At 45.8% G+C, this 24,737-nt stretch overlaps 2 protein-coding genes across 12 annotated transcripts in view; one reads left to right on the forward strand and one right to left on the reverse strand.

Annotated features, from left to right (window-relative positions):
* Window positions 1-24,737, reverse strand: part of EPB41L2 (erythrocyte membrane protein band 4.1 like 2) — a 205,546-nt gene that overhangs the window by 139,474 nt on the left and 41,335 nt on the right. The window lies entirely within an intron of this gene.
* Window positions 1-24,737, forward strand: part of LOC129499985 (collagen alpha-1(I) chain-like) — a 68,581-nt gene that overhangs the window by 2,111 nt on the left and 41,733 nt on the right. The gene's annotated exons all lie outside the window — the stretch shown is intronic.

The following is a 24,737-nucleotide window of genomic DNA, read 5'->3' on the forward strand; positions in this document are numbered from 1 at the left end:
TGCTATATCTGGTTATTTATGACAGCTAAGACTGACAAAGATGTTTTAAAATCAGTTAGGAATAACCTACAACAATGAAGGTAAGCACGTCAAAGGTTTATTTGTCATGCTTTCCCTGCTGTAGTTTTGACTATGTTTCTATAGCAACACCAACAAATACTCTTCTACAAATACTTCTGCAGCCAAGATAAAAACCAATAACCACTTCTCTAATTCATTTCTATCATGGCTTCCAACAAAATATCAGCCTTTTGGGGCGCCTGGGTGGCTCTGTCATTTAAGTGTCCAACCCTTGATCTCCACTCAGGTCTTAAATCACAGTCATGATTCAAGCCCCACAAAGGGCTCCATGCTGGGCATGGAGCCTACTTTAAAAAAAAAAAAAGAAGAAGAAGAAAGAAAAGAAAAAAGGAAAGAAAAGAAAAGAAGAGAAGAGAAAAGAAGAGAAAAGGAGAAAAGAAGAGAAAAAAGAAGAGAAAAGAAAAGAAAAAAGAAAATCAGCCTTTCTAAACGTCATTCCAGAAACATCAAAACCTAAGGCTTGCGTATATCACTTGTTAACCACAACTGCAGATACCCTTAAATCCTTCACAAGGGGAAACTAATGACAAAGGAGGTATAATTCTGTTACTTCTTTGACAATAACTCATTTTGAACAGAAAGAGACAAGATAGCAAAAGAAAGTGATTACTAACAAAGGACTTACTTGGAAAATTATCTAAATTCTAGAAAAAGAACACTGAAAACTTTGTGTCAAAATGTAAAGCAAAGAATTCAATATTCTGAGGCCCCAAGATAAGCGAATTTCTCTGCCTAAATTTTAGACATGCTTTCAAAATCTTTTGTTAGTGCCATTGTTTTGAAGTAAACAAAATATTTTACTAGTAGCAATAGGCCTGCCTCTTTTGTGAGCAAGCACATGCAGAATGCTTTACAAATGCCCAGACTTAAGCCTCAAAACATCTCTGCACAGAAAGTATTATCAAGTTCATTTTTTTAAAGATTTTTAATTTATTTATTAGAGACAGAGAGACAGAGGGAGAGAGGCAGAGGGAGAAGCAGGCTCCATGCTGGGAGCCCGACCTGGGACTCAATCCCCTGTCTCCAGGATCACACCCTGGGCTGAAGGCAGCGCTATACGGATGAGCCACCTGGGCTGCCCTCACATTCATTTTATACATGAACAAAATGAGCCTCAGAGAAATGAAATACCTTCCCTTAATAAGCATGGGATGCAAAATAGCACAGTGACCACCAGTCCTAGAGTTAGCAGGAGATAGATACCCAAGATTTGAATCCAATGCTATTTTATTTGAAATACATCCTTGGCATTACACCATGACACTTCTGCAACCACCCAGTTACACTTCACCCAACAACAAAACTCAGCCTTTTACGTGTAAATCTCACCTACCCATGCGTCACACTCGCATGTGAACTTATACATAAGGACTTTACTCAACTGCTTCTACTCTAGGCCATACATTTTCTCAAAAATATCTTTTAGAGATACATAAGGAAAACTGCAAAACACAATGGAAAGTATTTTCCAAACACATACGTATACGTCAACAGATACTTACCTGGCATATAAGGTTAATAGCTAGATATATGCCACACCATGCCTTCTACAGAGCACGGAGAGCCGTTTGGGGAGATGAGAGCGATGTAAATAAAAAGCCAACCCTATAAACTTGTGAGTTAACTGTAAATGCATTAAAAAAAAAGCACATGTCCATAGGTACTACACATAGACCAGATATCCCAGAACAGTTCTGATTTCAAATATTCTATCCCACTAAATTGTGGGTTTGGGACTAATGGGTAACTGCAGGCTAGAGTGGTAAACAGAAGAAAGTTGAACAAAACTTTGCAAGAATGGTGGGTTCTCATTGGTAGAAAAGAGGAACAGGGGCATACAAAGTAGGTGGAAAAAGTCCTCAGGGTGCAGCAGCAAGATGCACGAGACATTCTGGGTCTGGGGGAGCTGGTGTGGTGAGTGGGGCAGTGGGTTCACCATCATCCCTGGATCAGTTACATACATGCTGAAACAGGATAGTCGGAAAGATTGTTCAGGGCTGTGAAGTCCAGGATAAGGACTCTGAGGTAAAGAAGAAAGGTTAGCCCTCCTAAAGTTGGGGGGGGGGGTTGTTTTGCTTTATTTTAGGAACAGCTTTACTGAGCTCCCACACAAGTCATTCACTGTAAGTGTACAATTCAGTGATTCTTAGTATAGTCAGTTGTGCAACCATCACCACAAACTATCTTAGGACATTTTCTTCAACCCAAAAAGGAACCCCAAACTTCTTAACTCATTCTATGAGGCCAGATACCAAAGCCAAACAAAGATATCGCTGGAAAAAAAAAAAATGAGGCAATCCCTAATGAATACAGAAGCAAACAGCCCTCCACAAAATACTGGTAAACTGGGATGCCTGCATGGCTCAGCAGCTAAGCATCTGCCCTTGACTCAGGGCGTGACCCCGGGGTCCAGGGATAGAGTCCCCCAACAGGCTCCTGCAGGGAGCCTGCTTCTCCCTCTGCCTCTGTCTCCGCATCTCTCCGCATCTCTCATGAATGAATAAATAAATAAAATCTTAAAAAAAAAATACTGGTAAACTAAATCCAGCAAGATATTAAAAGGCACTTACACCATGACCAAGTGGAAATTATTCCAGGAATAGAAGCATGATTCAACACACAAAATTCAATCAGTAATCATGTTAATAAGAGAAAAATACAAGAATATCTCAATAGAAAAAGCATTTGACAAAATCCAGCATCCTTTCATGATAAAACATTCAACAACCTAAAATGAGAGGAACTTCCTCAATGGGATAAAGGGCATCTACAAAAATACACCTCACACCTAAATGGTAAAAGACTAAAAGCTTCCCCCACTAAGATTGGGAACACAGATGTCCCCTCTCACCACCTCTATTCAACATTATACTTAAAGCCAGTGTAATTAGGCAAGAAAAATAAATAAAAAGCATCCAAGTGGATAAGGAAAAAGTAGATGACCTCTATTTGCAGATGGCATGATTGTTAGATTAAAAACCATGGGACGCATGGGTGGCTCAGGGGTTGAGCACCTTGCCTTCAGCCCAAGGCGTGATCCTGGAGTCCTGGGATCGAGTCCCATGTCGGGCTCCCTGGATGGAGCCTGCTTTTCCCTCTGCCTGTGTCTCTGTCTCTCTGTCTCTCTCATGAATAAATAAATAAAATATTAAAAAAAATAAAGTCCTAAATCTTCAAAAAAAAAATCCAAAAAAATAAAAACAAAAAAATAAAAATAAAAAAAAAACCTAAAGAATCCCCCCGCCCCCCCCCAAAAAAAAAAGCTAATGAAGTTCAGCAAAATTGCAGGACAGAAGATCAATATACATATTCAGTTGCATTTCTATATGTAAACAATCCAAAATATAATTCTCTTAGCATCAAAAGGAATACAAAGGAATAGATTTAACCAAGGAAGAATAAGACTTGTATACTGAAAAATACAAAACATTGTTCCAAAAAAAAAAAAATCACAGACAACATAAATCCATACTCATGCAAAGACTTCATAGTGTTAAGATGGCAATAATCCCCAAAGTGAAAGATTCACTGCAATCCCTTTAAAATTCTAAGTGCCTTTTCTGCAGAAACAGGCTAATCCTAAAATTCATATGGAATTGTAAGGGACCACAGATAACTGAACCCATCATGCCACAGATGAACAAAGTAGAAGGATTCACCCTTCCTGATTTCAAATTTTTAACAAAGCTAGAGTAATCAAAACAGTGGTACCGGCATAAGAGCAGCTATACAGATCAGAACAGACTTGAGAGTCCAGAAACAGACCCATACATCTATAACCAGCAGAATTCGGCAAAGGCGCCAAGTTCGTAACAATGGGGAAGGAATAGTCTTTTCGACAAATTGTACTGGGGCAACTGGCTATCCACATACAAAAGAATGACTCTGAACCCCTACGTCACACCATATAAAATAATTAACTCAAAATGGACCAAAGACTTAAAATATACAGCTAAAACTATAAAACTCTTTGAAGGAGTATAAATCTTCATGACTTTGGACTTCACGACATAGTCTTAAACAGAACACCTAAAACACAAGCAACAAAAGAAGAAATGAATTGGACTTCAGCAAAATTAAGAACGTTTGTGAGTCACAAGACACTATCAAGAAAACAAAGAAACAACCCAAAGAATGAGAGAACGTGCTTGTGCACCACGCTCAGCATGTGTACCCGGTGTGCAGAATGTATAAAACATCCTTACAATTCAACAAAATGACAATCCAATTTTAAAAGGAGTAAAGGACCTGAATAAATAGTTCTCCAAAGAAAATGTAAAAATGGCTAATCATCACAGGAAAAGATGCTCAACATCATTAGTCATTAGAAAATGGAAATAAGACCACATCGAAATAGCTCTTCAATCTACTAAAATGACTAGTGGAAAATAAAAAGCCACCAAGTGTTTGCAGAGAAATCAGAACCCTCCTACACTGCTATCAGGAACATAAAATGAAACAGCAGGTGCAGAAGGTGACGTGGGGAAGGAGGACTGGGTAGTAACTGCTTAAGGTATACAGGGAAAACATTGAGAGGACGGTAACAACTGCAGATCATTTGAATATAATAACCACTTTAACATACTTAAAACGGTGACTTTTAAGTGATTTTGTTTTTACATTAAAAAAAGAGAGAGAGAGAGAGAAACCTCAAACCCTTTAGCCATCATTCCCTAAAACTCTCAGCCCTAGACAACCACAAATCTACTTTGCGTCCCTATAAATTTCACAATTCTGGACATTTTCCATAAAAGGAATCCTGCCATATATGGTTTTTAGTACCTTTTTTTTTTATTTGGTGTAGCATTTTCAAGGTACATTCATGTTGTAGCACGCATCAGCTCTTCATTCCTTCACACGGCCAAGTGACTGTATTTTATGGCTCTACCACATTTTGTTTATCAACTCATCACTTGATGGACATTTGTATTGTTGCTACTTTCTGGCTATCATAAATCATAAATCCTGCTGCTGTGAACATCGGCATCCAAACTTTGGTGTGGACATAGGCTTTCATTTCTCTTGGCCTGTACCTAAGGGCAGAGCAGCCAGGCAGATACAAGTTCCACGTTCAGGTTTTCAGAAACCGACAAACTTGTCCAAGTGGCCGCTACGCGAATCCTACCAGCAGCATGTGCCCGTGCCGATCCCCTCCACACTGGACTGTGGCAGAGCACAATGATGACAACTGTCGCTCAAGAAATATAATTTTGAGGACCCCGAGTTGGAATGGAGAGGCAGTAAAAGCAGGGTTGGTGCAAGTGTACGGCTACATAAGAAGGCTCCTGGGGGGCAGCTGGGTGGCCCAGTCAGTTACGCATCCAACCTTGGTTTCAGCTCAGGTCATGGTCTTGGGGTTCTGGCATCAAGCCCCCGCTGGATAATGGATAAAGGCAGAACTAAAAAATAATACCAAACTTTGAAGTCCAGAAGACTAGGAAAGGCTGCAAGATTTCAGACCCTTTAGACTCTCAGGGTTTAACAACATGATGACATGATACTGAAGTTCTTGGACAGAATTACAGAAATTAAGGAAAGGAATGATGATTAGGGATTCACCCCAGGACAGGAGAGAAAATTATCCTAATTCTAGCATTTGTTCCTACTATTAACTTTTTACCTTACTTCCAAGAAGCGACTATTCTTAAAAGTTTGGGCAATAGAGAACAACAACAAAAAAAAAGCATCTTAGAAGCCAGGATTTCCTCAAAAAAAAATTTTTTTAGGATTATTTGACTAGCAGGGCATCAAAAGGGGCTAGAACTAGATAGAAGTCTGTGTGACAAGAACAGAGGTCAGGTACCATAGGAACTAAACACGGTAGATGGAATCTACCCTCCCAGGCAGGTAGAGTCACCTGTGTGGTTTTAATGAGAAAATAATCAGAAGCCACAGCATCAGACTAATGCACCACAGGGACACGGGCCACTCACGAGCTCTGCAAGGCAAGAGAAGCACTAAGGACGTATCAGATCATCCAGGGATCATTTGTTCACTCAGCAAATACCTATTGAGAGACAGCCCATCAGGTGCCAGACCGTCAGGGACACAGACGTGGTCACGGCCTTTGTGCAGCAGAAAGGCAGGCAGGGAGTCAAGCGGGGTGGAGGTGGGCTTCTTCAGTAAGTCCATCTAACAGGGAGGAGGGGGCCCAGTACAAGACGGGCTGCTCAAAGGAAGTTATGTCTACGTCAAGACCCGAGAGTCGAGTATGAGTCGCAACATGTATGCAGGTCTAGAGAGGAGAGGACCTGGACAGATGAGCAGGGGAAGCAGATTAGGATGCTGAAACCCAGAACAGAGGAACCTTACAGAGTGAAAGCTACATTAAAAAGTCCAGGTGGGGCGCCTGGGCGGCTCAGGGGGTTAAGCATCGACTCTTGGTTTCGTTCAGGTCATGGTCTCTCTCGTGGCATCAAGCCCCACGTCAGGCTCTGCACGCAGCATGGAGTCTGCTTTAGATTCTCTCCCCCTTCCCCTCCCATGCCTGTGCTCGCTCTCTCGCTCTCAAATAAATAGAATCTTTTAAAAATTTGGGCTTCTTCTGAAAAGCCAAATGGTATTATAAAAGGATCTTATGCACAAAACTAAGAAACTTTATATTGCAGTCAGGGTGATCGTTTTAAACAACGGATTAAATAAAAGCCAGGAAAAGCTGGAAAACCAGACAGATCATGACATATTTATGCAGACAAGACACGGTGGCTACATTGTCTTTAAACGAAATATTAACAGGCAGTCACATTCTCCACTCCCACTCTTCCGAAGTGAATTCTGCTACTGTAACTTGAATTTTGAAAGCAATTTAACCCGTTCATCATGGGATGGGCTGAGTTACCAGAGAAAATAGATCCATAAAGAACACAGGAGAGACTCAAGTTAAAACTGAAGGTGTTGGTGTTTATGGTCTGGGAAGAGGTTGGTTTAAGGAGGAGTCCGAGGGCTGCTCCATACTGTGATGAGAAAGTATCAGAAAAATTTATAAACTGATAAAGAGGACTTTTGTTAGCTGTTCTTAGGAGATCACTTGTTTTTCAAGAGAGCAAAGTAAAAATAAATGGTTTGTCAGTTTTTTGCCAAAGTTGAGACTTCGTTTCTTTGGCTACCAAGGTTACAAATGGACCTTGAGAGAGCTGAGCTTTACGCAAGCCACCATATCCCAATATGGAAAGTGTCAGAGGAATGAGGTGGATAAATTCAAGAAATAATTTAACTAGGAAAATGGTAAGACTCTGGTGACACATTAGAGTTGAGAGAGAAGGAAAGAAAAGATAAAAAAGCAGTTAATTAGACACAAAACCATTCACTGAAACAGTTAAAGTAAAAGGTTTGGAGACCATTAATAAACCCAATTTAAATTGAGTAACAACAGAAAAAGGGGTATATAGAACAGAATAAGCCATTAGATAAAAATGAAATAAAAAAATAATTCAGAAGAAGACAGAAAAAGGACAGGACAAAATAAATAGCAACATGGTCCCCAAAACACCAATAATTAGATTAAATATAAATGATCTAAACACATCAAGACAGATTATCAGATTGCAAAAAAATAAGACCCAATCTATGCTATGTAGAAAAAGTCTACTTTAAATGTTAGGACCAGGAATAAGAAATGCTACAAGGAAGCAAACTGTGATGTACAAAATCGTGACAGCAAAGCAAAGAGACGGCACTAGACCACAGAAATGAGAGGCTGTTTACTGCAAGACTGAGGAGAAAAAGTCTAGGAAGAAACCCCGTAATACTTTTTAAGATTTTATTTATTTATTCCTGAGAGACACACAGAGAGAAAGGGAGAGACACAGGCAGAGGGAGAAGCAGGCTCCATGCAGGGAACCCGACGCGGGACTCGATCCCAGGACCCCGGGGTTAGCCCTGGGCTGAAGGCAGACACTCAACCAGTGAGCCCCCCGGGTGCCCCAAAAAACTCAGAATATTAATAAGTGTGGTCCATATGCCATGCTTAGTGTCTGTAATAAGTGTCCTGAAGGTTCTCAAACCTAATCACAAATTTTAATGACTAAACGGTCAAGAATAGGTCAACTTCATGGGGGTAATACCACATTCCTACTCCTATTTCCTCGTTACTCTTCTACCAAGGTAGAAATGTGCACTTCCATGGCTGTGTCCTTTCTCACACGACATAAAATACGAGGACAGTCACGTGGTGGGGGACGGGGCCTTGGGAACTCTGCCACCAGGTGGGCACCCACAGGGTCTTCGCAGTGAACAAAGCTTCGCCACCTCTTCCCCACTGCATTCCTACTTGATAAATTTAAGCTAAGATACTTTCAAACGTCTAATTTACGTCTCCTAAAACAGAAAGCTCTTGAGTATCCATTTTGCCTTCCTTCATAAATCTAAAGCTGTAGTATCTGACTCCCAGAATGCTGACAACAGCAATGCACGAGGTTATTTGAACTTTACCACACATACACTTCCATCATTTTTTTAAACTCTGAAATAAAGTTCTCAGTGAACATTGTGAGTTGTGCTAATCACTAGGAAAGGTGGGAACAACATGGTGACGATCCTATAGCATGTTATCTGTTTTATCCCACTTTAGGAAAAGATGGTCTTTGCAAAAGAAAAGTAAAAAATATTTTTTTTTGAGCTTTTAGTTTGAGGAGACTGAAAAGTTCACATCCATGGTTGTAATTTGTTTCTCTTGGATCTAAACATACACCCACCCATTGGCTTCGGAAAAGTGCTTGGACAGAAACCTGAGACAGTGATACTTCCTGGAATTTCAATTCAAGGGGGAAAAAAAAAAGGAAAAAAGAAAAAGTATTGTTTCCATGAAGGGATAATCAGTAGAAAATGATGCAAATGTTCTTTAAATACCAATCTATAAAAACCTATTCTTGCACAAAGGATACATTAGTTCATTCAACAAATAGTTGTAGAACTATTAAGAAGGTGATTTATAAAACCATTCCCCCCTCACACAGCTGATGCACAGTAAGAGTCCACTGAATAGTAAGCAAAATGGTTCAGTAAGAAAAATGTATTTACCCACAGTTCTGTGGGGCCATTTGTAGATCCCAAAATGTCTCTGTTCTCTTCGCTCCATGCGAGCAATCAGACTCTAAAGAGGAAAGACGATCATCTCGCACCCACACCCCACCGCTTACACGGTGCTTGGCGTACAGTAAGGTACCAAACATCGCGTGATGCACACGTAACGGACCACGTCCACGGAGTGTGCAGCCACGGACAAAACCCCAGGAACACACTAAAATTTAGGACTCGCTGCAGCAATCACTCCAGAGCTTTTCCTCGCTCTTCATCCAAGCTCACTCGGTTGTCCTTTGTCTGAATGTACCTCTAAGGCTGAAATGATCATTTTTGAATTTTTAGTATCAGTTAAGTCTTACTGTGAACTTACCAGCAGCTCAGGCTTATTCACCTTTGAGTCCTCAGCCTGGAACACAGGAAGAGGGAGTTCTAGTTTGCCTCATAATAAAGTGCAACAAATTCCTAAAGTCATACTCCCTAGCTTCAGATTATTATTCTGTAGTAAACACAATGTACTTAATTGGCAACAAGATTTACTATTACAATCAAATATTTGATCCCAATCACCTTTATAATAAGTAGTACCCAATGTAAAATTCATAGCACCAGGTTTTACTGTATAGAAATACAAAATGAGGCTTCCTTGGGCAGGCTCCTTTAGCCAACAGTAAAAAAATAAAAAAATAAATCACCAGGACAGATACCCAAGGTAAACAGGTATTCTCCATAAAATGTGGCATGTAATATTTCCAAAACACAGATATCTGTAATTAAGTCTCTTTCTTCAAAATAAAAAATAATAATAATTTTTAAAGGCTTCCAGTGGCTCCACGGGGAGAATGAAGACCAAACTCCTCAGTAGAAGCTTTAAGTTGAGCACTTGTGGGCTCTGCTCCAGATCTTCAGCTTATCTTCTGCTTCCCATCCCCCGACCTTCAGCCATACCAGCCTCCTCAACACAAAATAAATTTTCATGCTTCCGTGTCCTCATTAATGCTGACTCTCCCCCGTCTAGACTGTCCACTTCCCGTGTCTATACTTGGAAGAAAAAAAATATCCAACCCAAGTTTCCAGGTATAAGGTTAAAAATAAGCAGTTTGTGATTAACCTAACAATAGCCTTTTACTGATTTTTAAGCCACAGGATACACTGAATAAAATCTGGGGTTGGGGGGAGCCCAATCAGGTTATTTGGTGGTTTACGGCACACGTGCGTGCACACGCTCATCGATCGCAAGGCCGTGAAGAGAAGTCCGGCAGATGGCAAAGCAAGCAGCAAGGAGCCTTGCTTCCAATAGTACCCAGCAGCAGAGTAAGCAGGGTGCCAAGAACAGTAACGTCAGAGTAAAACGGGCTAAGAGTAACACCCGCCCCCCCCCCCAGTAGCCCTGACACACGAGGTGGGCGACGGCAGTCCTCCAGTCCTCCAGCTGCACAGAGCCAGGGGGCAGGGAGACCTGAATAGGACCACACTGCAAAGATAACTTCTACCTCGAGCAGTCGCTGCTGTAACTTCTCTAATCATCCACCCCATGGTCCACACAACGATGACCTAGAGAACGTGACCTATGGCTACTCAGTGGGACAGAACAAGGCAAAGCACGGTCCTGGGGGAAACATGAACAACGGGCGGAGCACTGACCTACAGCCCAATGGACATGGAACCAGAAGAATGCACACCATCGGTGGACGAAGACCCTGCATACAGACGCAGCAGGTCACAGGACTTCAGTCTGCCGTCGGTGAGGCAAGGACCTGTGATTGCGGCTACAGAAGCTGCACTGAGAGGAGACACACACATTTATATACTGTACTCGGAGGTACGGAAAGGTGTGCGCACACACGTACGTATCTGACAAAGGGATGAAATGCAGCACTTCTAACAACGCAGCATCCACGCTCACCTTCCCTTTGTCACCATCTCCCTGACCTTTTCCTCCCACTGGAGTCAACCTTAGTCTAAGGATTTTAACTAGTTCTATTCGAACATCTGGGTTCAGCCGTGATTGGGCTGATGTCCTGGCCTCCTTCTCAATCCCTCGGTGTCTCCTCATTATCCCCCATAATTCCATACTAACCATACCAGGACAACAGACTTCAATAAATGCTCAATGAACTGACCAAACAGCACGGTTATAACAAGAAAATCGCTGTATTGTTTTTGTTGTATTATCTATAGATCAAAAGTAAATATTCTCCCCCATTGAACCTCAGAGTAATGAGAAGAGGGGAGGAGGATAGTTTTCCTCTTCTGGAAAAAAAATGGGACCCAGTAACCACCAGTCTCTGGGGTAGGGTTCCCTTCTACTTCCTCCCCTCCAACTCTATGGGAATATCGGTATTAAGAGTTTATTTCTGCCACTGAGTTTATTGTAACAGGATCTGTCCTGTACCAGTTGTATATTGATCTTAAAAAAAAAATGATGCAACGGCATGACACAGGGCTGGTCAAGTGCAGCTGATGGCTGGACGTACACAGACACTGTCACCCCATGTACCTCTGCGCCAGAGGACAGGACCTGGGAATAGCAGGATCAGCTCTTGCTGAAAACCAGCGAGCCAGCTGTCCAGGAGGAGCCAGGGCGATGTGATCAGATCTTTACATGTTTAAAGGCTTCTCAACAGTTCTAATAGAGACTTGTTACGCTTTTATGATCCTGGAAAAACACCCAAAATGATCGGCCTATCCCTTTTTGACACACACATCTTCAGGCAATACAGGTACATACTTCCTACTAGTGGAGAACTTCCAAGGGAGTCCACGTAAATAAACCGAGCGCCCTGTGGATTAACATTTCCAAAACTAAGGCTACCAGCTTAAGAATTTACAGAGACACATTTGTCGTATTTTGCCGGGGGAAAATAAGGTTTAAAAGGATAAGGCTGTTGTTTTAACCCATGTGTACATATTCGCAGATAAAAGACAGGAAATGCTCAGCCCAAATGATAATAGTGGCTGTTCCTAAATGTAGACAATGGGAAATTTTTTGCTTTATTTGTATTTTATTCCATTACAGTTTCTTCACTGAAAATGTGTTACTATGATTAAGAAAATAAATAGGTTTTAAGTCCATTAAAACAAAAAAATATATATATGAAGTTTTCTCTTTAGTTCTGTATTCCTATTTTAGCGGTTTTAAAGGCAGTGCAAAACAGGATGAGTAAGTCCCAGTAAAATTATAATAAACTGGTACCATGCCAGGTGGTATAGATTCACCTAAAACACAGAGGTACATTCATACTACCCCTCTTTGAGCCTGGCACTGCATACAAGAAATTACTGAAGGCTCAGAGCACATGCTTTCAGACACTGTTACATCAGAGGTCTTTTTTTTTTTTTTTAAAGTTGGGTTTTTAACTAGATTTAAAAGAATGAAAGGAATTTCCTGGATTTTATCAAGGCAACTTCCCAACGGATTTTTGTCCCCACTCCTTAATACAAGGATTAAGGCCACTTAGCAAATTAGAGCTCATTCTTGCACTTAAAATGCTATTAAGAACATATAAATTAGGAGATCTTTGAAAAGCAATACGTATCAACAAAAGACTTAGAGCTCCGGTTCAGAATCAGCTGTTTTAACAGTTTTCTATAAAGTCAGTCAAAAAGCATCAAACATCCGAGGGCCTGCGTGCGGGAGGGATCTACTTTTGGACCACACGACACCCTGGAGAGATGGAGAACACACACTACATTCGATCAAGAAAGGGCCTTTCTTTGTTATCATATGACAAGTATCAATGTCAAGTTTTCACTACGACTTCATTAAAATACCAAGCCATACACACGCACAATCTAACGCAGCACAAGGAAGACGGGGACATATTTTTCAGAGCTGCAAAATGGCATCTGCAGAATGTCTCAAAGGAATGACAAAGGCACTTCTTTGGCCCTAACAAAGGGAACAATGTTTCCACGAGGACACTACAGGACTATTGCATTTCAGGGAGGGGGAAACGCAATAAAAATTAACACAAAACAGAACTGAATGAGGAGAATGACAGTCTGTGAGGAAGGATTAAAAGAGAGTATTGAGGATGCAAGTTTCACTGGTAGGACACAAAAGGGTCCTACTGTCTTTACTGGTTTAAAATTGGGCAATTTCAAATGTTGAATTTTAGGAAAATTGTGCCTCCAAAACTCGGGACATAAAGTTACCTATGTCACCAATCGAACCAACCAATATGTTCGAGTTCATCGATCCTGTGCGTCTGTAACTCACGTTGTGCAAAAGGCGCTTACAAACAGGTGATGTGAGCGCTATGCTGCACAATCTCCACAGATCACCTCCTGCGTCGTGACCACCCGGAGACGCTGGGTCAATGGCTCCATTTTACAGAGAAGGAAAATGACCCAGGGTATCAGGCACTTCTAATCTCAATTCCAACTCTCTCCCTTATTAGCACGTACTTGGCTTTTCTTTCCAAGACACTTTTAAATTTCAGGATTATTAACATCAAATATTCACAATGATTAAGGACAAACCAGTGTGTACGAACTCTCCTTAAGATAGCACATTACAGTGGGACCAGAGCTCAACACGTCGGGGTGGGGGATGCCAGGGTACGTACACCCTCTTTTAATCAGTCCCAGCCACGTGGGGACCTGTGTCGTGGAAAAACCCTTCACCGACAAACAGCAGACTGGTTACAAGCAGCAGAAGCAGCAGATGTCGCCAGCAGGGACCCTTCTCCCACAGCCGTCTCCTTCCATCTGTGCTCACCCTCCGAGCAGGGTCTCCCCCGCCTGGGCTGCTCCAGTGATGGCGGGAGTGAGGCTGGGGTCGGGGCTCTGGGGCCTCCCTCCAGCCCTTCCACTCCGGCTGTCCCCCAAGAGCCCGGGGTTGGCAGAGAGGCCAGCCCGACCCACGGGCTCTGTGGGCAGCTCAGCGGGCCAGAGCCTATCGTCACCCCCCTTCCCCCGCCTGGGCCGGAGACCCGCGGGGAGGGACCCTCGGAGAGAGACCCGCGGGGAGAGAGACCCGCAGAGGGAGAGAGAGACCTGTAGGGGGAGGGAGAGAGAGACCTGTAAGGGGAGAGAGAGAGAGACCCGCAGGGGGAGAGAGAAAGACAGACCCGCGGGGGGGGGAGAGAGAGAGACCCGCAGGGGGAGAGAGAGAGAGACCCGCAGGGGGAGAGAGAGAGAGACCCGCAGGGGGAGAGAGAGAGAGACCCGTAGGGGGAGAGAGAGAGAGACCCGCAGGGGGAGAGAGAGAGAGAGACCCGCAGGGGGAGAGAGAGAGAGACCCGCAGGGGGAGAGAGAGAGAGAGACCCGCAGGGGGAGAGAGAGAGAGACCCGCAGGGGGAGAGAGAGAGAGACCCGCAGGGGGAGAGAGAGAGAGAGAGACCCGCAGGGGGAGAGAGAGAGAGACCCGCAGGGGGAGAGAGAGAGAGACCCGCAGGGGGAGAGAGAGAGAGACCCGCAGGGGGAGAGAGAGAGAGACCCGCAGGGGGAGAGAGAGAGAGAGACCCGCAGGGGGAGAGACCTGGAGAGGGACCCCGGGGTAGAGACCCGCGGAGAGACAGACTGGGAAGAGAGAGACCCCCGGGGAGAGAGACCTCCCGGGAGACATCCGCGGAGAGAGATTCGCAGAGAGAAATCCCTGAAGAGATATCCCCAGAGAGAGACCCACGGGGAGAGACCCCGGCCACTCCCGGCCCGCGGCACCCCGTCCCCTGCCCCTAGCACATCTGGGCCCTGCGCCCGCATCTCACCACAGGTCCGACTCCTCTCCGTGCCCGTCGCAGCAGGAAGCGACCCCTCGGCGCACAGCTATGCTTAGCCCGTGTGCGAACAAGTGAGGTTGTAAGAAATCACTTTTAGGAAACTTAAGCCATTTTCCCCAACAACTGCAGGCAGCATAAGCTCGTTCTTCTGCTCCCGACATAATCGCCTTAAGCACTGAGCGAGGAGTCCCCAACACTAAGCCCCGGAGCCGCCCGCTGCCCCTGGGGCCCTGCCGCCCTTTGGGGTTCCCCATGGAGTGGGTGTGGGGTCCGCTCCCTGCAGCCCGCACGCCCGCTCCTCGTGGGTTAGGACTGAGCTAAGCGGCCGCTGCCTTCACTTCACGAAGGTGTTAAGTTCTAAAAGAAGGAGACAGAAGTGGTTCCAGAGCAAGTCCTACGGCGATGCGCTTCAGGACGGACCAGCCTCCCGAGCCGCGGAATGGGGGATGCGCGGGAGACCGAGGACGGAGCCAACCGCTGGAGTCCGAGATTCTGAACCGCTGGGGGGGGGGGGGTCTTCGTGGGTGTCCCGAGCAGGGCACGGGGGGCCCGGCCGCAGCGGCTGCCCTCGGCCCAGGCCATGACCCCGGGTCCCCGACCGAGCCCCGCGTGGGCTCCTGCCTGGGGCTCCGCCTCTGGATCTCCCACGGATAGATAATAAAATCTTGAAAAAAAGAAAAAAAAAAGTCCCAAGCAAGAGGCAGGAAGGTGACTCGGGCCAAGGACGCCGGCAGGTGCTCCCCGCTTGCTTCCACCCGCGAGACCACCCGGGATGAGCTCCACCCCGGGGAGAAGCTTCCCTCGCCCACACGCGCGTCCCCGCCGGCCCCAGGGGTGGGCAGCTCCCGCCGCCCCTGCGCAGGCCCACCTGGGGCAGGTGTGCACACCTGGGGCACCTGGGCGCGGCCGCCCCGCCGCCGTGTGACCAGGACCCGCGGCGCTGGGACGCCCGACCTGTATCCCCCGCCGCCCCACTCACGCCCTCGGTGTTTCCACCGTGGCCCGAGGTCCCGGCGCACCTGCCGCCCGCAGCCTCCGCTTCCCTGCTCGGCACCCTACGGCCCAAGGACACGGGGATTAGGATAAACGCCTTAGGGGCAGCGCTGACACAGTTACGCCCAGGTGGGGGGGGGCAGGGGCCACGCCACGGACGGGGGCGCACAGCCAACACCGCCGCGAACACCGGCTTCTCCGCAAGGGCGACGCCTCCTTCGGAGAGCCCGGAGCCGCTTCCCTCCCCGCCGAGCACCCCCGAGCCTGGAGGGCGTGCAGCCGCAGACCCGGGGACCCCGCGCTTTTGCACCGCACAACGGCCAGGGAGATCCCACGTGCGCGCACCGCACATCGGGCGGCCCCAGGGAGACCCCACAGCCACTGCCCGCAGCTCCCGCCCCTCCCCATAGCCTCGGCCACTCCCGCCACTTCTCTGCAGCGGGTCAGGGGCCAGGCAGGCTGTGGGCGCGGGACGTGCTTCCCGAGACCCCGGAGCTCCGCGGTGGCCCTCGCCCCCCCCCCCCGCCCCAGGAGCGCGAGCAGCCTCGCCCGAGGGTTCGGTCCCGTCCCCCCCCACCCCCCGCGCCCGCCCTCGGCCTCAGACTCTTCAGTTGTGCCTCGGGACGCAGAAAGCCAGGTGCACAACCACGAGGGCTTCAGGATACAGGGGTGTAGTAGGCCGGAGCCGTCTGGGAAAGAAGCTTTCCAACAGACACAAGAGCGGAGGATCCTCCACCACCTATTTTTCTAGGCATCCCTCCCAGGGCAGTAAAGCCACTTGGCTGTTCTGGTCTGTTCTGGATGGACCGGGGTCAAACGGCGGGAAGGGGGGAGGAGGGAGGAGGAATAGATGGAGGGGGGAGGGAGAGAGGGGGAAGAGGGGTGAAGTGGGGGAGGAGGAGGGGTAGGATGGAGGGGAGAGGGGGGAAGGGGGAAGAGGAGGGGTAGGATGGATGGGGGAAGGGGGGAGGAGGAGGGGGTAGGATGGAGGGGGAGGGGGAGAGAGGGGGGAAGGGGGGAGGAGGAGGGGTCGGATGGAGAGAGAGGGGGAGGGGGGAAGGGGGGAGAAGGGGTAGGATGGATGGAAGGGGGAAGGGGGAGGAGGAGGGGGAGGATGGAGGGAGAGAGGGGGAAGGGGGAGGAGGAGGGGGAGGATGAAGGTGAAGGGGGAGGGGGAAGGGGGAAGAGGAGGGGTAGGATGGATGGGGGAGGGGGAGAAGGGGAAGGGGGGTTGGAGGAGGGGTAGGATGGAGGGGGGAGAGAGGAGGGGGGAGGCGGGGCAGGGGGAGGAGGAGGGAGTGGAGGAGTAGAGAGCGGGGAGGCAGGGGGGAGGGGAGGCGGAGGTGGGTCCGGGCCTGCGCCAGGCCACCGCCGGGATGTCGCGGCCGGTGAAGGGCCTCCAGCGACCCGCGGGCCAGAGCAGGGGTGCAGGCCCTGCCGACCGCCGCCCTCCACAGAGGCCCCCTGCCCCCACGCCCCCCCCCCCAGCTGCAGGACTCCATCGAGGGCCCGAATTCGCCCTGAATGGCTCAGCGGCTCCCCCGCCCCCGACTCGGGGGAAAGGGTGCCCTGGGGAGGTGCTCTGCTCGAGCTGTGAAGACCCAGCAAAGGGGGGGAGACGGGGGAGGACGACCTGCCCACCTGGGGCCCCGCCGTGTCGCCATCCACCACCGCCCCAGCGGAGAGGCCACGGAAGGGCGCACAGGAAGGAGCCGCGGGCAAGTCCTAGAGGAATCCAGACCAAAGCCAGTGTATTCCACGGCAGAAGAAATTTGGCATAGAAATAATTAACAGTTTGGTAAAACCACTAAGCTTTCAGATATTTATTAGTTTTAACATGGAGGAAAAGAAAAACCTCAAATATACTGACGCTTACTTCTGAATGCAAGGCCTATATTTTTAACTTCCGCTCCTCTCAGGTTCATATCAAATAACCCACAAATAGCAGCAATGCGGCCATATCATAATGGTTTTCAAATTTCTCCAAATTACCTGGGGCACATTAACTACACAGGTGTGTTTGAGTAATTTCAAGGTTTTACTTTTTTCATACTGCACATCATAGGTGGACTTAACTCTCTAAGGGGAGGATCTCTAATTTACCCTAGAGGATAACCCCTCACAGATTCCCAGTAAATAAAGTGAAATAGGCAGCATGGTACAGTAAGAAGTAAACAAATAAGTAGAACCAGTTCCAGTTCGGAGAGTCATAGTTGTGAGCAAGTCATTTAACATCACTTTACTAAATTTCCTCTTCTAGGAAATAGATTAATTATCCCTTAAAGTGTTCTACAGTTCTAAAGTTCTAACTTTTTTTTTTTTAAGTTCTACATTTTTAAAAATTACTTGGGGGCACCCCGGGTGGCTCAGTGGTTAAGCGCCTGCCTTCAGGCAGGTGGTGACCCCGGAGTCCCGCATTGGGCTCCCTGCATGGAGCCTGCTTCTCCCTCTGCCTGTGCCTCTGCCTCTGTGTGTGTGTGTCTCATGAATAAATAAAATATTTAAAAAATAAATAAAAATTACTTGGCTTGGCAAACCACACAACATGATGTTGGATGAAAATGGACATGAAAACCAGATCTATGGTTTAAGCCCTACTTTGTGAAATGCATACAAACACCATTTACTTAAGTATTTTATAAGCTATGAGTAGGCTACAAAGCTAAAAAGAGCATAATATTAATAATTATATGTGAAACTGAGAATCTAGCTTTTATTATTTAAGATTCCACATTCAACAAATCATTAAAAAGGTCCAACCCCGGGAATCCCTGGGTGGCTCAGCCGTTTGGCACCTGCCTTTGGCCTGGGCATGATGCTGGGGTCCCGGATCGAGTCCCATATCGGGCTCCTGGCATGGAGCCTGCTTCTCCCTCCTCCTGTGTCTCTGTCTCTATCATAACTAAATAAATAAATCTTAAAAAAAAAAAAAAGTCCAACCTCTTGAAGCCAAGCTTGACATCTGGAATCAGAGCTCTTGAGCCTCTAAATGTGCCGGAAATCAGCTCTTAGAAACACCCTAGTCCAGTCTTCAATTAGGAGGGCACCAAAGGGGTGTGAACCTTCAACCTTGTTCTTGCACAGCTATTTTTCTCATCTACTCCGATTCCCCTCCTCTGCCCCACCCTTCCCCTTAAAAATCTCTTGGGAGTAATTGAAGACAAGTAACCTAAAACTGGAATTTCTGGGATGGGATGCTTCTCAGGAAGCACTATATTTTCATCACTCTACACACACGCACACACACACACACACACACACAGAATTGAACCTCATACTTCTTTTTACAACAAAACATCACAGTAGTACTTCAGTATTCTTTGTAAAAAAGGGAAGAGCAAGGCAGGGCAGGCTATGTAGGAAAAAAGAATGATGTGGCACCTGTGGAAGTGATGTCATTACCAGCCGCGGCTCTGAACTCAGGCTCTAGAAAACAAGCCGTGGCTCGGATTCCCAAGTCCATCTAACACTGTAACAACACAATCCCCCTTCCTGGCCCTAGAAAACCGCACACTTGACTGCTCTGCTTAGGAAGCCCTATACTTGCAACTTCTCAGCTTTAAACATGTTGTAGAGCAGGACATCAAACACCATTAGGCCCGTCTTTGGAAAGCTAGACTTTAACTGCTCTAAGTTGTATTTACTATCTGGCAGGCCTGAAGAGGACTAACTGCACTCCCGCCTGTAGGCAGGATAGAAGGACTCCAATCCATGACAGGCCCGATTGAAAAAAAAGAACCACACATACCTCCCAACTCCAAATGAAGTGACGACATGGTTGCAAAAGGGGTGGGCACAGTGCGGGAATGAGGGGAGATGTCAAAAGTGAAATCTTGGGGCACCTCGCTGGTTTGATCAGTGGAACATGTGACTCTAATTGCAGCGTTGAGTTTGAGCCCACCTTGGGTGTAGAGAGAGGACTTAAGTAAAATCTTTTTTAAAAAAGGTCAAATTGACAGGTGAGCCTCAATCTTCATCCTGTAACATGACACTAAAAAAATTCAATTCCTGGCTATCATACAGATAGAAATAAAATACTGTTGGTAAAATGATGGTTTTTAACATAAAGCAAACACTAAGCTAGTATTAGCCACTACTGTCTTGCCCCACAGTAACAGTCCTTAAAGAGAATACTAATTCCTCAAGTCTACTTAAAGTCCGATTAATCTATAATGCAAGTGAAAAGTACCTGAAAATTTAACAGTAAATTTTAACACTTCTAAGGAAAATACACATGGAGTTTTAACTACAACACAAATGGATGGGAGAGGACCCTTTCTGGCACCCCCCCATTCATGGTAGAAAAACCCCCAGTACAGAATCCCTATCCTGCCACTCCTTCAGCAAAGGCCCCCAGGAGATGGGATATGGTACAAGAGCTTGGGGTAACAATGCCAGGCAACAGGGTCGGTGGAGTGCTACGGGAGCCCCTACCCAACCTCCTAGCTCCCCAACCCCAGACAGCCTGGTCACCTTTCCCTCTCTTTGTAGCCTCCTGCTTCCTTCTCCCTGCCCAGGAGAATGATCCAGCATAAAGGGAAACCAGACTCTGCACCTCCCAGGTTTAGTCTAAAAAGCAAGAGGCCTTGCAGGACTTTACTGCTACTAACAGCAAGGAGGTGGCCAAGGAGAGTCTAAATATGTGTCTCTTTTCACTTAGATTCTAAAGGCAAAGCCAAAAATCATACTCAGATGCTAATGCTAATATTTCTTCGTCTTTAAAAAATCATGAAAAGGAGGAAGACATTAGAACCCATGTCTTGCAAATCCCAAGACTGCATCTACTTGATTTTCTATACAGCTATGACCCTCAAAACCCTCCAGAAATTAATTTTCAATTCTCTATTGTCGATGATGCATCCTGCAGTCAACCCATCAGTGTGAAAGTTGCAGAAAGCGTGCTCTCCGTGACCCAAAGCACACCAGAGGTCTCTCCTCACTGCCTGGCTTTTAAAAGATCCTAGCAATGACCCAGACTCTGCTACGTCCCTGACCTATGCCTGACCGTTAACCTGCAGAGACCCACTGTTAAGCCAGAAGCTCACCCAACACCTGAGCCATACTTTTCCCCAACACTCCACCATGGTTAAATCTTTACTAGGGAAGAAGGGAGCTGAATCCCAAACCTTCACATATATAATGCATTCCAAATCGAAATCGTTTTTATTTCTGTACTCCTACTGTTTTTATAAGGCACAGAGTAGTGAGAGAGAGTGGGTCCGTCTCTACTTAAAAAGCCAACCCCAGTCCTGCCCTCCTCACCATCTTGGTTACCCATTCCCACGGTCCCACCCCAAGCACTGGCTTTCAAACTTTTCCAAGTGTGACCCAGAGTAAAAGATTTCCTTCTCAACCCAGTTTGCAAATACAGTGTAAACACATCTAGTTTGAATAGAAACAAAGTTTTCAAATGACGGTCTGTGATCAGCTCTGATCCAGATAGAAGGCCAAATTCAGGAAGACTACGCTAAATCCAGCCCCACCCCTGGGTTCAGGGAGCCTCCCTCCAGAAGATATTCTCGGCCAGAAAAAAGGGCACCTCTTTCGGCCCACTGCCCCTCTTCTTCCCTTTCCCAGAGGGGAAGCGTTGTGCAGGGGCCAGATCGTGGCCCATCAGGCTGATCCGAAGCATGATTATTGCTGATGGAAAATTTTTCCCAAAGAGGGAACCTTTTTTTTAATCCACATAAAAAATTCTGCATAGCTCGGTAAGACCCTGACTCTCGTGTTTATTCTTTTTCATATTCTAAATGCCAGTCCTAGCCTTCTAAAATGATTTCTTGAAAAATCCTGCCTTAGATCTGTAATTCTGTTATCTCAATTTCCTGCATCTTGACCTTTGATGACCTCCTATCTTTCTAGCTTGATCCCTCTCAACTCCAACAATTCTTTGACCTGAACAGCCTGTGCCTCCATCTCTCCCCAGGCTTTGTTACCCAGCACCTCCAGCACCTCGGCCACCCTCCCAGCCTTAATCCCCAGCCCCTCTCACCTCCGGCACGCACACGGTCCACCTAACTCTGGCCTTACATACTTGCACCCAGGCAGCAAAACAAGTTCACAGCCACAGACTTCAACCAGACAGACTCTATCTCCAGAAATCCTAGGACAGTTCCCTCATCAACCTACCACCTGTCTCCCAGACACAGATCTCACACCTCTGTAAAAAAGCAAAAAAAAAAAAAAAACACAACACTACTATAGACTAAAAATATAGGACACTAGAAACTGGATCTTCCTATAGGTTCAGCCATAATCTAACTACAGCTACCCCCAATAAAGAAAAACCTGATATTGCTTAACAATCTCAAATTATAAAAAAAGTTACTAGATTTAAAAAAAAAAAAAAAGACTTTCCATGGCTGACTTCCAAAAAGTTTAAGAGCATTTAACCACTAAAGATTAAAAGAAAAAGCATATTTACTCTCAGAAAGTGTATTTGTTTTTTTTTTTTTTAAATGTTTGCCAATATCCTCTTTAATTCTCGTACCAAAGTAGTCCACGTGCAACTCTGTCCTGCCTCTCTAATCACTGACAGGCATAACAGTTTATTGTCCAAACAGAATTTGTTCAACCATGCAAGCACCTGTGCAATCAAGCATGTTCAATTTGCAGGGGACAAGGCCAACGGCATGGGCACAGAGATGAGCTCTGATCCTGCTGGTGTGCCTTTGGCTGAAAGGCGGCTTCTCCCATAATTATCTCTATTTTTGAATCAAAACGTCTAATAAGGGCCTTCCCATAATTCAACAGAAAAACAAGACACATTATAGAGTTGCTGTTTATTCTAACGCAGGCCACTAATGATGACACATTAGTGTCATTAAAAAAAAAAAAAAAGAGTAAAAGGAGGCTGGGTCTCTTGAATTCAAGGGCCAATAGAAGGAAAGCTAGGGAAACAATCTGCCTGAGGAGGCCCTAAAAGGTCATGTCCAGGATTTAACATACTGGATTGGAGTACTGTTACAGGACTTTAAGGGAAAAATCACTGCAGGACTTTAAGGGTCATTTCTATCACATTAAAACACATTTCTTCCTGGAGGGAGGGAACACACACAACTAACAGTTGAAAAAATCTAGACTGAAATCACACTGCCAGCAAATAGATTATATTCCGGCACAAAGAATACAAGCCCTCCAGAGTAAGAGCCCAGGAAGAGGACGCGAACGCCAAGGCCACAGGCTCGCCTACCAGCCGCAGTCATCCAAAATGGGAAAAAAAAAAAAAATGCACAGTACAAACCACAGCAATATGGTCAAGCTAACATAACAATTCCTACCTTCACTCACTTAGGCTCCTTCCCCAGCACATTTGGACTTTCAAACGCCCTGTTTTTCTCCTTTAGTTTTAAGATTGCTAAACTGGTTGCTTCTCCTCCTCCACCACCACCACCAATCATTCAACATTCGGGGAATAAAGGGCCACTATGCACCCAGCACTGTGCTAGGACATCATAACCTAGTAGGCAACACACGGAGGAAGCCAGGGATTACAAATTCACCGTAAGAAATACCTACATTAAAAAAAAAAAAACCTACATAAAGCAAGTTAAGGGGGTGAAAAGGCATAAGAACAGAGTGAGGTAAAACTGGAACCATCTCTGAAAAATCAAGGAGTGAAGAAAGATGCATAATCCCAAGCACTTACAACAGCATCAAGATACCACTAGGAAATACAGAATTAAAAATTAAAAAATAAAACAGATACCACTAGGAGTTGCTCCTTTCAACTTTTAACATTTCATCAAAATCACCAACACCTCTTAAAGTAATAAAATCCAAAAGTTAACTTCCCTAACATGGTAGTTATTCCATAAATATTGGACCTAGAAATTTCTTTTTAAGCACATCTAAAAGTTCCATTTATCCACTGTATTTCAGTTTTCAGCGTACAAAGCTAATCAACACCTGACCTACAGACACGTGTGGACCTACACATGCCACGTGCATACTCTGCTACTCAGTATAGTTGCGAGGGGCACGCGAGGACCTCCCACCCAGTCAGATCTTTGGTGGGGATCCCTCTTCTCTTGCTTGTCTTCACCCCAAAGCAAGTGGCTCATGTACCAATGGTAACCGACAGTCAACTTATCACGACCGGGATAATGGCAGGTCATCCTTTAAAGGTGCGACCCGGCTGGGGCTGAAGGCAGAGTCGGAAATAACAGAGAGACACTGTAGTGGAAGGTCAACTGTGTTATTTGACTTAGGGCTGGGTGGGCAGGCAGATGGATAGCCTCTTCCTCAATCTCTCAAATAGAAAATAAAAACTTCCCTAGTTACCATGGAGTTGTTTTGCTATGAAAAAAATATCATGAAGACAGAAACTGCTCCTAGCAAGATTTGGTCTGTGCCCCACAGTAGCTCCATCAAGGTTTTCATCTTCTGCACAATGGACATTTTGGCCACATAATTCTTTGTTGTGAGGTGGTCTCCGGTGTATCCTATGATGTTTAGCAGCAACCCTAAGGTCTATGCAACAGATGCCCGTACTGCGCCCTCAAACTGGAGCAATCTACAAAGGCTTCCAAACGTTACCAAATGTCCCTCGAGGACCAAAAAGTAAAAATAAGTCACCCACTCACCCTCTTCCTGGTCGAAAGCAGCTGCTTTAGATTTTGAGCATCAGGCTACTGATTAAATATGCAATAAAGAAGAAAATGATATTAATGAACAGGGAAAAATATTAAGAAAAAAGTTAGGTCTTAACCAGCTATTGTCGGCATCTCCATGAAAAGCGAACAGACATCCATCCTCCACAGAAGAGAAGATCAAAACTAAGGCCAAAAATGTAAAGAACATTTAAGCCACAATTAGTACAGGAGTGAAGGAAGCTACAATTGGTAAAAAGATTGGTGAAAACATTAAAATGAAACAAATCTGTCTTCATGTCCAAACCCATTTGACAAAACAACACC

Source organism: Nyctereutes procyonoides, unplaced genomic scaffold, assembly GCF_905146905.1.
Source record: "Nyctereutes procyonoides isolate TBG_1078 unplaced genomic scaffold, NYPRO_anot_genome, whole genome shotgun sequence".
NCBI lineage: Eukaryota > Metazoa > Chordata > Mammalia > Carnivora > Canidae > Nyctereutes > Nyctereutes procyonoides.